This window comes from Panthera tigris, chromosome D3 (assembly GCF_018350195.1).
Source record: "Panthera tigris isolate Pti1 chromosome D3, P.tigris_Pti1_mat1.1, whole genome shotgun sequence".
Lineage (NCBI taxonomy): Eukaryota > Metazoa > Chordata > Mammalia > Carnivora > Felidae > Panthera > Panthera tigris.
In genome coordinates, this window is record NC_056671.1 from 51437946 (window position 1) to 51451906 (window position 13961).

The window sequence follows — 13961 nt, forward strand, 5'->3', positions numbered from 1 at the left end:
ATTTGTATACCACCCACAAACAGCACTGAGCATTATTAATAAATACAATTCTGTTTCCTTCTCTTTTTATTAATAAAGCAATGATGATATTTATTGGGGTCAAGATAAATGTACAAAGAATTTATACTAACTTTAGTTTCCATGTATGAGATCATTTAGTACTTTTAAATTAATTAATAATTTATTTTCAACATTTTTTCCTTAGATCCTTATTTGAAGAATCCAGAATACTTTTAAATGTAAGTAAAAATGCACCCAGATTCAGAAAGGATGAATTTTTTTCTAACCTGAATTATGTTGAAAGTCTGTTCTCTTTCCAGTAAAAGGCTCGATATCAGAATGTTATATGTGTAATGCCATGCAGATTGACTGTAAAAAAGGAAGTTAATGTGATTCTTTTGGGGCATTATATATGGGGACATCATTGAGGGGTAATAAAACTTTATTTCCTTGTGTTTTTAAAATAGACCAAAGCATATTTTTTATTCATTTAAATGTAATGATACAATCTTGCAAAATGAAAATGTTATAAACACAAACTAGTTCAATTATTTTTATTGATGTCCAGTGCCATAACTTTAAAAATGTTAAACACATAATTTTCACACATACACAGAGTGAAAACAAATAAAAAAACTTTAACTTATTAATAAGAGAACAGGAAGATGAAATAGCTGATCAAAAAGAGCATAAAAACTCTTTTGATTTAGGTATAGATCTGGTTAAAGATATAGATATATATGGATCCTGCAATGAAATTGCCCAGTTAAATCTAAAACAGAGTAATGTACTATAGGATAATAAGACATAAACTTTGGGGTTATTTTGTCTAATACTAGTGAAAAAATTCTTTTGGGTCTTTTTAATTTGCATAATGCAACATCTAACTTTATAAAGGCTAAAGGGTAGTAAATACTATGTAGGTACATTTTTCTAAATGGATAATTCTGATATGGCTTTATTAGGAAATGATCTAGTATGACATTGTAGGGTTATTTATTTATTTATTGCCTTACTTATAGATTGTATATACTTTTTCTTAAAACTAATTATTGATTATTTAATAAAGATTAATGTATTAATTTGTTAATAAGTAGCTGCTTCTATTGATCAGTCTATTAAACACAGATAATAGTTTTACTTTTGGTGGACATAGTTAAACAGATCTAAATCCTAGTATTAACATAACTTTTAACTCAGTATTACAGTGATCATTAATAAAACAAAACTCTTAATCTTAAAGACTTCAAGTTCCTCTGCAGAGATTAATTTCTACCTAGGATATATTTTCATGTCCTATGAAACATGGCCTCCATCATTTGAGCCATAAATTTATTAAATCACATTTAGTGAGTGATAATATATAGGCATGTATTAAATATACAGGGTTTTAAATAACACAGACAGGTATTAAAGTGAAATAAGTTTGTTTAATAAATGATCCTATATACCAAATGCTTAAAATCTACAAGAAAAATTTTAAGGATATAAATAATCAAAATTAAAAGTAATATATCAGACTGCTGATAAAAATAAAATTAGGATCATGTGTTTAAGGAATAAAATATTTCTTGCTGGGTTGATAGGAAAAGTCCTTAGCAAAAGTTAGGAGATAAACAAAGGCTTAAGAAAATAGTAGGCTATTGATGCTGTAGAAAAGAATAATTTCATTGTGCTTCTGGTTACCAACATTGAATATTGATGGTTTTCAGTTCTGTTATCAGTTAACTAATGTTCAGAGATCAGAAAAGAGCAATAGGGAAAAACAAAATGACAATAAAACATTACATCATTAGTTGACACCAGAATAAACTGAGATAAAATTCAAGAAATTGATGATTCTTTATCCTGATGCCCAACTCATATTAAACACTCAAGAATTTAGTTATCACTTGAAAAGAAAACAAAAAGGAGAATAAAATTCTTTAATTGAATTATTTTTTCCTTAAAAACAACACTAAGAAAAAGGGCTGGGATGAGTAAGTTGACCATTAATTGGCAAAATTCAATTTTAGAACCATTAGTAGAAATGTGGGTTTAACAGCTAAGTGAAATTATTAGGAGATAAATATTGAGATGTAATTACAGACAGCAAGAAATCAAGTATTTTTACTCTCTTGAGTTTATGTCTGTAAAAGTACCTCTCAATCCCATCCCCAGCCTAAATTTCTTACTGGCTTTAAAGACAGTTTCCTTATTCTGCATTTTTTCCTTTTCTTTCTTTCTTTCTTTCTTTCTTTCTTTCTTTCTTTCTTTCTTTCTTTCTTTCTTTCTTCCTTTCACACCCACATAAAACTGTGTTAAACTCTTTAATTGAAAAATACAGCAACAAAATGAATAGTGGTATTTTCTTATTCTGCTTTTTTAAAATATTAAGGCTTACCCTCATTCATGAAATGTTCAGTCTGTATTCTCATGTGAGATTCATGGATGTGTAAGGAAACAGGACAGGCTGTTATGAGTATTTTAAGCAACACGGAGTGCAGGCAAATATACTCATCAAAATAATGAACTGTACAAGCAAATTCACCTAAAAGGCCCAAGGACTTTTTAGGAGGAGAAAAGTACTAGGAAGTTCTGAATAAGCTGAGGCAGGTTTTCTCTGCCCTGCTCTCACCATTGTATCCATTATCCTACATTTCAGCGAAGTGACAATTTTTTTTCTTTCTTTTTCTTTTCTTTCTTTCTTTTTATTTTATTGTCAAGTTAACTCATGTACAGTGTATACAGTGTGCTCTTGGCTTCAGGAGTAGATTCCATGCTTCATCACTTACATACAACACCCAGTGCTCATCCTAACAAGGGCCCTCCTCAATGCCCATCACTCATTTTCCCTGCTCCCCGCCCCCCTCCTGTCAACCGCAGTTTGTTCTCTGTATTTAAGAGTGTCTTATAATTTGCCTCTATCTCTTTTTGTAACTTTTTTTTTCTTTCCCTCTCCCACGGTCTTCTGATAAGTTTCTCAGGATCCACATATGAGTGAAAAGATATGGTATCTGTATTTCTCTGCCTGGCATTTTACTTAGCATAATACTCTCCAGTTCCATCTACATAGCTACAAATGGCCAGATTTCATTCTTTCTCATTGCCAAGTAGTATTCCATGGTGAATATGTATATATATATTATGTATGTATATATATATATTATGTATGTATATATATATATAATGTATATATATATACATACATAATATACACACACACACACACACACACACACACACACACACACCACATCTTCTTTATCCATTCATCAGTTGATGGACATTTGGGCTCTTTCCATAATTTGGCTATTGTTGATAGTGTTGCTATAAACATTGGGATACGTGTGCGCCTAAAATCAGCACTCCTGTAAGAAGTGATGATTTTCGGGGTACCTAAGTCAGTTAAGTGTCCAAACTTCAGCTCAGGTCATGATCTTGCAGTTTGTGGGTTCAAGCCCTGCATAGGACTTTGTGCTGACAGCTCAGAGCCTGGAGCCAGCTTAAGATCCTGTGTCTCCCTCTCAATCTGCCCCTTCCTGACTCATGGTCTATATCTCTATCTGTCTCTTAAAAATGAATAAACATTAAATATTTTTAAGAAGTGATAGTTTTCAATACCTACTACCCTGTGGTTAAAAACTGATACATTTGGAAAAAAAAATTTTATGTTTATTTATTTTTGAGAGAGAGAGTGTGTGTGCACCAGAGAGGGGAAGAGAGAGGGAGACACAGAATCTGAATGAGGCTCCAGGTTCTGAGCTGTCAGCACAAAGCCCCACGCGGGGCTGGAACTTAGGGACCACAAGATCATGACCTGAGCTGAAATCAGACGCCTCAACCAACTGAGCCAACCAGGCGCCCCAAAACTGATACATTTGAAATAGAGTCAAATTTAGTTTGTTTTTTTTTTAAGGTTTATTTAGTTTTGAGAGAGAGAGAGAGGCAGAGACAGAGTGTGAGCCAGGGAGGGGCAGAGAGAGAGGGAGACACAGACTCTGAACCAGGCTCCAAGCAGGTTCCAGGCTCTGAGCTGTCAGCACAGAGACCAATGTGGAGGTCAAATGCACAAACTGTGAGATTATGACATGAGCCAAAGTCGGACACTCAACCGACTGAACCACCCAGGTGCCCCATACATTTATTTTATTTTTTATTTTTTATTTACTTATTTCTGAGAGAACCGGAGAGAAGGTATGAGCTGGAGGGAGGGGCAGAGGAAGAGAAAGAGAAAGAGAGAGAGACAGAGACAGAGACAGAGAGAGATTCTTAAGCAAGCCCTGTGCTCAACACGGAGCTCAGTCTCATGACTGTGAGATCATGACCTGAGCCAAAATCAAGAGTTGGACGCTTAACTAAGTCACACAGATGGCCCTATTTTATGTTTTTAAAGTAAACTTAATATTAACTTTTTAAGAGCTCTATGCCTTTGAATCCCTTTCTTTCTTTCTCTCTCTCTACCTCTGCTTCCATCTGTGTCTCTCTTATCTTCCTTCCTTCCCTCCTTTCCTTCTTTACCCTACCATCTCTTCCTTCCTTCCACTAAGGATTTCCTTTGAATATTAAAGGTGAAGGCCCTTGAACTATATATACCTTAAACCATACACTGAACAAAATGTGTACTGACACTTCTCATTAAAAAGGATGGTTGGAAAAGGAGAAGCAAAGGACCATGAGTAGGAAGCATCTGAGAAACACCTCTTGCTCTAGTCTCAGGTATCAGGGAAAGAAACACCAAGTGGAGTGAACCAGATCTGAGAAAACCTTTGCTTTCTTTTCTTGTTTAAGCCAGGGAAAACAACTATTTTGGTGAAGATAAGCCATTATTAATGACAGTGGAGACATTGTGCCAATTCATATTTAAGAAGAGTTATCAAGTTATCCCTCCTTTGAATTTTCTATACACAAAAGTTTCTCTCACTGCCCGTAAGGAGCAAAGAAGAAGAAATAGTGGACATGTGGGATTGGTGAGGCTTCTAGGTCAAATTAAGAAGTTGGCAGCTATATCTCTTTGAGGATCATGACCCCCAGAACAGAAGGATCAAAGCACCTTCAGCAAGAATGAAATCAAGAAAACGACCAAGGAACAAACAACAAAGGAAAATAATCAGTGAATCTCATTAGTAGCAAATTTGGACATGGGAACAATAACATCTGAGAAGAAACAGAAGTCCTCCTTATATACATGAGGTGTGATAATTTTGAATAGTCAGGGAAGCCAACACTGAGATATACTTAGGAGCACAAATATTTATTGGGGGATAACACTAGTAAAAGAGAAAGAGATGAAACAAGATTGAGAAGGGGCAGCCTTTAATGGAGATGATTTAACAAACTCTCCATCAATCCAACAGGGATCTTCAGAGCAAATATAGACAATTAGATCAATGTTGGATAGAAATGACTAGATCTTTGGATGGCCACCTAGCTGTTATTGGCTTTTTATTATTGGATATTATATCCCTGGATACCACTGTCTTTCTTACTAGCGTCCACCGTGTAAACAGTGTGACTTTGGCTCAAAATCTGAGCTAAAGATTGAGGCTCTTGGCTAACTACCTTCTCTGCAGGTAGGCAGTAAGTCCTTTCCTGAGGAGGGATCTGAGTGTTGCATTTTCATGTCTGTCATAACAACATAGCTTTTTTCAAGACCCTCTGACTTTCATGTCTCCCCATCAGTTACTCAAGGGTAAGTCTTATTTAGAGGGAAAAGAATAGTAAGGGTGATGATCTTGAACTCCTTATGCCAAGAAAAACTAACAAAAATTGGGATTACTGACTTCACTTGGAATTGTCGAGATTGGTTTTCCTTTTTAATAAAAATGAGATTCAAGACCTAGGTAGTATGTAATTATAAAGAAATAAGCAGTTAATCTTTGTACACCAATTTTTTCCTATTACAGTAATACCAACTCTATGTATTTTTAAATATACAGAAGACATATATCCAAGAATACTGTGTCATAGATGTTTTAGTTCTTGATTTCTAGATGGATTTAAGTATAGAACTATTAGATTATTTGCTCCAAAGGTGCATGAGCCAACCACTACATGACTTCAGCATTTCTTTTTCAGAGAATTATAAAGCTATATTCTAGAATAAATTAAAATAAACATTAATGAATTATTCTTTCAGTGAATCCCACTAAGTGAGCTGAAAAAAATTAGTGACAACTTCTAAACATGAATAGAATATATCCACTTATAAGTCCCTGATGAAACCAAATAGCCATGCCATGAAAAAATATATAATGCAATTAACACTTTATAGGAAAAAAATGTTTCAGATAAAAATGCAGGTAAGTCAAACCAGATGAAAGAGATTTAATAAAGAAAAACAAAATCAAGTGTAATAGGATTTTCATCATCATTCACTTTCTCAAAGTTTCTCCAGAAACTCCAGACCTAAGAGAGATACAATAGGTAAATACCCCCATAGCATAAGTAAGATGCTAGGCTACCTATACAGATGTTCTACGAGACTGTCCAAGAAGTTGTATGACATTATGGGAGTCCTACCTCCTGGTTTTAAGGAACAAGGAAGAATCAAGCAAAAAGATTCTTTTGCAAGGATTTGTCAGTACATTGTGTCTGTTCCCCTTATCTCCCTGGAAGAGGCAGGAGGAGACTGTTTCTTCTAACCATAAGCCAGGGATAGATCCTTCAAGGGGGTCAAGTACTCAGAGAGTTTTACTTTGGGGGTCATAAAGATGCCATGAGAGGCTACGGCTAAATTGGACTAAGATGCAAAGGAGAGAATGAGGGGACGTAATGCAATAGGAAAACATTAGGGACAAAGGCACCTGATTAAAGGGGTGACATCATCTGGAGCCATCTTGAGAGGGAATATTTCTAAGAGAACCATCTGAGAATTTAAAAAATGGGAAAAATCACTGATTTTCAAGGAATAGTAGATTCTCAGGGAATAACAGGGCCACCTGGAGAAGACATATTTTGATCTGGGGAATTGTATGTATATGCAAGATACTAACAAGAATATTTACAGGAAAAAAATCAAAGTTCCCTAAGAGAGAATTAGTTTTATATATTAACACCAGATCATAAACATCACTAGCAAAAAGACTGTTTCATTTTTGTTTTCTTTAATGTTACCTCCCCCATAAGTATGACAGTGAAGAGGTCAGAACAGGAGCTAGGTAATGGGCTAGGAGTTGAGTAAGGGAAATGGAAGAAGTCATTCCCATCCTTCACTGCAGCTTCTAAGACTTGAAGATACCCAACTGGAGAACGGATCTATCTTTTAGTAAAGTGAAGTTTGGAGTCCTAATGGTTATACTGGACACAAATTTAAGGCAAAAAAAATACAAGAGAACATATGTTAAGTGTATAAGAGTTATGGAGAAAGTTATGGATCCTGCTCCAGCTTTGCCAAAGAAAGTTAAACCAGTAGCTCACAAAATACATTAGAGGATCTATAGAAAAAAGATCAATCTTGATTTATGGTTTTGCCTTATTGAATTCAAATTATGTAATAATCTAGATAAAAAAAGTTTATATCAATTAAGAAGCAGAAGCAGTTTAAATCAAAGCAGCAAGCATCAATGTTGCAGTAGTAATACTACAGTTGGTTGTGATGAAATTCATACAAATTTCATGGAACCAAGTTTTGCAAAATCTTTTAAGTACTCAATGAAGACAAAAGAGTTTTGTTTGTGGAAACATAACCTGAGGAGCAATCTAATATCTACATAAATTTTTTAAATATGCACATCTCCAAAGGTAAGGGAAACAAAAGCGCAAATGAACTACTGGGACCTCATCAAGATAAAAAGTGAAGGAAACGATCAGCAAAACTAAATATCAACAGACGGAATGGGAGAAGATATTTGCAAATGACATATTGGATAAAGGGCTAGTATCCAAAATCTATTAAGAATTTACCAAAGTCAACACCTGAAAAACAAATAATCCAGTGAAGAAATGGGCAGAAGACATGAATAGACACTTTTCCAAAGAAGACATCAGATGGCTAACAGACACATGAAAAGATACCCAGCATCGCTCATCATCAGGGAAATACAAATCAAAACCACACTGAGATATAACCTCACATCTGTCAGAGTGGCTAAAATTAACAACTCAGGAAACAACAGATGTTGGTGAGGATGTGGAGAAAGGGGAACCCTCTTGCACTGTTGGTGGGAATGCAAACTGGTGCAGCCACTCTGGAAAACAGTGTGGAGACTCCTCAAAAAATTAAAGGTAGAATTACGATACAACCCAGCAATAGCACTACTATGAATATATCCAAAGGATATAGGAGTGGTAATTCATAGGGGCACATGTACCCCAATGTTTATAGCAGTGTTATCAACAATAGCCAAGTTATGGAAAGAGTCCAAATGTCCATCAACTGATGAATAGATAAAGAAGATGTGGTTATATATACAATGGAATACTACTTTACCATGAGAAATAATGAAATGTTGCCATTAGCCATAATGTGGATGGAACTGGAGGTTATTATGCTAAGTGAAATAAGTCAGTCAGAGAAAGACAGATATCATATGTTTTCATTCATATGTGGATCTTGACAAACTTAACAGAAAACCATAGGGGGAAGGCAAGGGGAAAAATGGTTTCAAACAGAGAGGGAAGTAAACCATAAGAGACTCTTAAATACAGACAACAAACTGATGGTTGATAGGGGTGGGGAAAAACGGGTGATGGGCATTGAGGAGGGCCCTTGTTGGGATGAGCACTGGGTGTTGTATGTAAGTGATGAATCACAGGAATCCACTCTTGAAGCCAAGATTACACTGCATGTTAGCTAACTTCACTATATATATATATATTGACAATGATATAATTAATTCATTAAAGGACTGAAAAAAAAAGCATAATAGGACATCTTGAGAATTTTCAGGTAGACTACACAGCAATGAATCATAGAATCTACTCCCAAAGCCAAGAGCACACTGTATATACACTGTATGTTAGCTTACTTTACAATATATTTTAAAAATAAATAAATATAAAAATGTGCCAAATAATGATCATCATGACATCATCTTTCATAAAAAAAAAAATGAGCAGCTGGTTTGCAATCTACGTCCCAGCAGATTACTGTCAGGAAATAAAGAAAGCAGGTGATCCAGGTGTGCTCTCTTGGCATTGTCTTAATGCAAAGGAAATCATAAGTTTATTAAGTAAATTCCAAAATCTCACTGAGATAGAATTGAATGCATGGAAAATGTACAGTGTTCTTTGACAGAAAAAATAATATGCAGATACAAATTTAAATTTTTGTTTTGGACATAGTTCTTCAATATTTTCTTTTTAATTTTTAAATTATCTTTTTATCACTGTATTTACTACTTATATAATTTCTTCACTATTGTAACATTCCATTAACTAGTTTCCTCTTTCATTCTTTGCATAGTTTCAGGAATGACGTTTCTAAAATTTAAATATTGTCATATTTATCCCTGTGTAAAACCCTTTAATGACTCTGATTTCTCATGGGTAAAAGTTCTGACTCCTGACAAAAGAATTCAGCCTCTCCAGGACCTAATGCTTGACTGCACTTCCCAGCCTATGTGTTGTTCTCATGTACCATGCTGCCCAATGCCTATCAACCAAATTCATTCTGCTCTCTGTCTATAACGAATACTCTGTTTTTTGTTTTTTTGTTTGTTTGTTTGTTTTACTCCATCATCTGCTCAGACAACCTCTCCAGCTCTTTTAGTAATCAGTTCAAAGGTTATTCCTGGTATGAAACTTTACCAGATTCCCTATTTACTTTTATCTCCTACATAAAATAGAACACTTAATGTCTTTGCCTCCCCTGAACTTAATACATGCTTCTTTCGAAGTACCTATGATGCTTTATTACAACTATGCATTTGCATGCCAGTGTTACTCTACCAGTTTTGATTTACTGATATTTGCATCCTCAGGCAAATGATTGACACAAATCAGATTTGTGATAATCTTTGAGTAAATGAATTTGTTGTTGAAGTTTCAACTGCATGGCTACATTGATTAGGCAAATACCAAATATATATCTGAAACTCTGTGCTTAGATCATTTGTTGCCATAATGTAATTACATTTCATAATCATTTTTAAAAGTACCATAAATGGAATGCTGTAGTGAATACTATGATATGCTGTCCAGATCCCCTCTCAGACCCCAGCTGCTGGCAAAAAGCCTTAGACTGTGAGAGTTCTTTATGAATTGTCACTGCTGAAGATAATCTCACCAAAGGTCAAGTGATGTTCCTGGGGCATCCCAGGAAGGCCTAAGTCCTTTGCCATAATTCAGGACAATACTGAGAGGAAAAACATGTTTGAGAGTTCACTTTCAGGTCAGCAGAAACCTTGTATAAGGTAACATTACACCCATTCTCCCTATGACTGATCCTGACTCTTTCCCTTTCTTTACATAGGTGTTCATCTCAAGAAAATAACTGTTATATTTCTCTCATGTTTTTCTCCTTCTCAGAATCTGTTTTTGGAAGATAGATGTGTCATCCTTTGAGCAGCAAAAGTAAGTTATTAGCACAGATATTTCAATTTCTTTTCACTGTAAATGTTGGAGGACATTACATCTTACTAGTGGCTAATATGCAGACTGTCACTGGTTCTCACACTCATACTTGTAACCTTGCATCATACATAATATGAGACATAACCTGAGAAGAGTAGGGGTTCCAAACACAGTGGGATTTAATTGAGGTCCTCATTCACTGGTATACCGTTAGCATACTAGGACCTATTTTCCCTTCTATGCTCCCTGTTGGATGAATTTTTAGATTAAATGATATAATTTTAGTTAAACTAACACTTATCAGTTGGAAAGATGACTAACAAAGATACTTGCAGAGAAAATGGGTCGATGATACTAATGACACAAGTAAAAGCAAATAACAGTGAAGTCACAGAGATGTCGTGTCTCTCAAGTCTTGCAAAAGTTTTTATTTATTATTATTTTTTTGCCACTAACCTGGTTAAAACAAGGTATAGTCTAAATAAATGTGTTGAGAATTTAGGCAACTAAATAATACACTACTAAATAATTAATAGGTCAAAGAGAATACCTTACTACCAGAAATCCTTAAGTCCTTATTCCTATAGTAGAAAGTCATACTGAGAAGGTGGCAGATACACAGATTCACTCGACGTAGACACAAAAAGACCTTTCTCATGTGACTTGCTATTTTTAATTGCTACTATATTATGCCAACCTTAACAAAGTTTCATTTAAGCTCCACCTTTAACTTTCACTCAAGAGTCTGAAAAGTTTACAGGCGATTATTAGCAGGTTGCCTCAGAACCTCCACCAAGATTCCATTCTCATAACTTCTCCCATTAATTTTTGTGAAGTTGTGATTAATACTCCCTTAAGCACGATTTTCATATTGCTAAGGACACTGAAGTGAGTGTGCATATTACCTAACATAAAACCTAAAATTCCCAAACCATACCACAAAGCTTCTCTGCTTCAACCACTTCCTATACAATGTAAACAAACATATTTCTGTCAACTAAGCTAACCATTTGCCCTCTGCTTTACCCTGTTACCATCCTATCCAATGTTTTCTTGTTGTTTTCACCATATCAATGTATTTATTTTTATGTTGTATTCACTCTTCCCTATGCCTTTATACAAACGTAGAGTCATTGTATCTTTTCTTTCAAATAAAAATGTAAATACAGAACAACAACTCAAAGTATTGAAAATATAAGGCCTTAAATTATTTTTTATGATAAAATGTGGCCTATTTTGGCCATCATTCTGAAAGTGACAAATTCCTAAAACTATAACTTCTAGTGGGAAAAAATAAATGCAGCATATTCAGCTATAAGTTTAGAAAGAAACTTTATCACCATTTATTAGGCTCATATTTTTTCAAAAGTACATAGTCACTTGGAAGAGTGATGTTGAGGAATACTATACTTAATGCCATGTGCTATTTGAAGACATTATTTCACCCAATCTATAGTCATTGATATTAATTTCATTTTGATATGAAAATTAAATATAATTTACATGTATATTTAAAAAATATTTTGCATTAGAACAAAAAATGTCCTAAATATATTACAAAGCAAAGTAATCAGAAAGCTCATCTTAATAAAAACAAGAGATAAAAGTGTACATCTTTAGATTTTCTCATTTGTTAAAAAGTTAACTTTGATATAAATGTGTATGCTTTTTTTCTGTTTTGAATATTCACTTTAAAAATAAGGGCTGTATTCTACTTGTTTATGCAAGACATTATGTTTTAATGTAACAAAATATAAGCTAAAATGTGTCTGAAAAAAAGGTCTCTGAATATAGAAATTGAACATTGGATGGAGGCCTTCTAAGTCATAGTGTACCTATATTGCCTTTAAGGCAGCATAAAGAAAGTGCATTTTGATATATATCTTTAATATTCTTTTTATTGAAGTGAGAGACAGTATAAGAAAGTAACTTCTAGTTTCTTGGAACAATGTATTCCCAGATTATTCTATGTGTAGACATCCTTGTTACTTTTAACATTCCCTTTACACCAATAACCCTTTACTTGGAACCATAAAACAAATATTCAAAATCATAGAGGAGAGAAAATGCACATGTTACCATGTTTTAATTAAATATTTATTTCATTTTAACAAGTTAATATTTTTTAGAATTAGTGTAGTTACAGTGTATTTCTGAAAATAGAAGTTATACGATTTAATAACTATGTAGAAATAGATCTGAAATAAATCTTTATATATAAACTTTTTGTAGACTCTAACTCTAAAGTTCTCTTTTGTCCAGGAAAAGAGCAGGACACAGGATGAAAAGCAAGAGATGGCTAATGTCTGCAAAATACAAGAGCCCCGAATAACCATCCTTGCCGGTATTTATTAAGATCAGAAAGCTTACAAATGTGATAGGCGTGCACAAAGAGACAGAGAAACTGTAAACATTAACTCATGGGCATAAGGGAAAAGGGGGTTTTGAAGATATACAGTGTTTGGGGTTTGGGCCAATATAAAACAAAATCCTGGCGCCTGGCAGATGGGCAGGTGGTTGTTAATGGCAGACAGGAGGCGTCGTGTCTGTTTATTTTAGCTAGTCTAAGGGATAAGACAGATAGAACAAATAACCTCAGGGTTAACAAGGCACCTTTTCTTTTGTTAATCAGCTCCACTCTGGGCAGCATCACCCCCAGAGCAGCGGTCTATAGCTCTATTTATCTGTTTACCTAACTTGGTCCTTTCCTCCTTAAATTCAGCTTTCTGTTATACTACTAAATTAGGGGGTGCTTCTGCCCTGAACGCCTAATCTTGCTTACTTCATATACCTTTGTATTGGGTGCCTTTTCACCCTTCTCTATTCTGAGGCCCTTTGTCCCTCCATCTCTAATCTGGGGGCTCTGCACCCCCTCTCTGTGCTGGGTTCCTTTGAACCCCCTCTCTATTCTGGGGTGCCTTTGCACCCCCTATTCTGGGGTCCTAATCTTGTTTACCCAAACTCAGATGTGAGCATCCTATGGCTTTGTGCTTCTTTATGCCTTGTTAATCCATTGGTATAAGCCCAGGGAATTCCTAAACTTATTCCCCACATAAACTATCATAAAATCTACATAAAATTATACTAACTTAGGTAGAGTATATCAACTTTTAACATATTATGATAATTTAGAGCATTTTATTAGGTGAACATTGTCAAACTGAACTTAAGTTAAAAGTCTCTCCTAGGACATGTAACTAGTCATTATGTATGTCATTAGCCAATATTTCTTCTAAAGTTTCATCCGTATCATTTGCATCCTCATTATTTCATTTTCTTTTTATCCATTTCCTAAATTTGTCTCATTTTAAGACTTTATCTCTTTGAGCACATACTTAAATATATGTCTTAATGATATTTTATACATAATAAAATCTATTTTTAATGTTAGCAAGTATAAACTGCAGCATTGACACATAACTTATAAAATGTTATCATTTTTATTAAGGCCACCAAAGATTTCTATT

At 34.4% G+C, this 13961-nt stretch overlaps 1 long non-coding RNA gene across 1 annotated transcript; it reads left to right on the forward strand.

The window, feature by feature from the left end:
- Positions 1–203: 203 nt before the first annotated feature.
- LOC122232321 lies at positions 204–12838 on the forward strand. The gene is made up of 3 exons (XR_006209655.1): positions 204–239; positions 10450–10494; positions 12757–12838. It is a non-coding gene; the product is annotated as an uncharacterized LOC122232321 (long non-coding RNA).
- The last annotated feature ends 1123 nt before the right edge of the window (positions 12839–13961 follow it).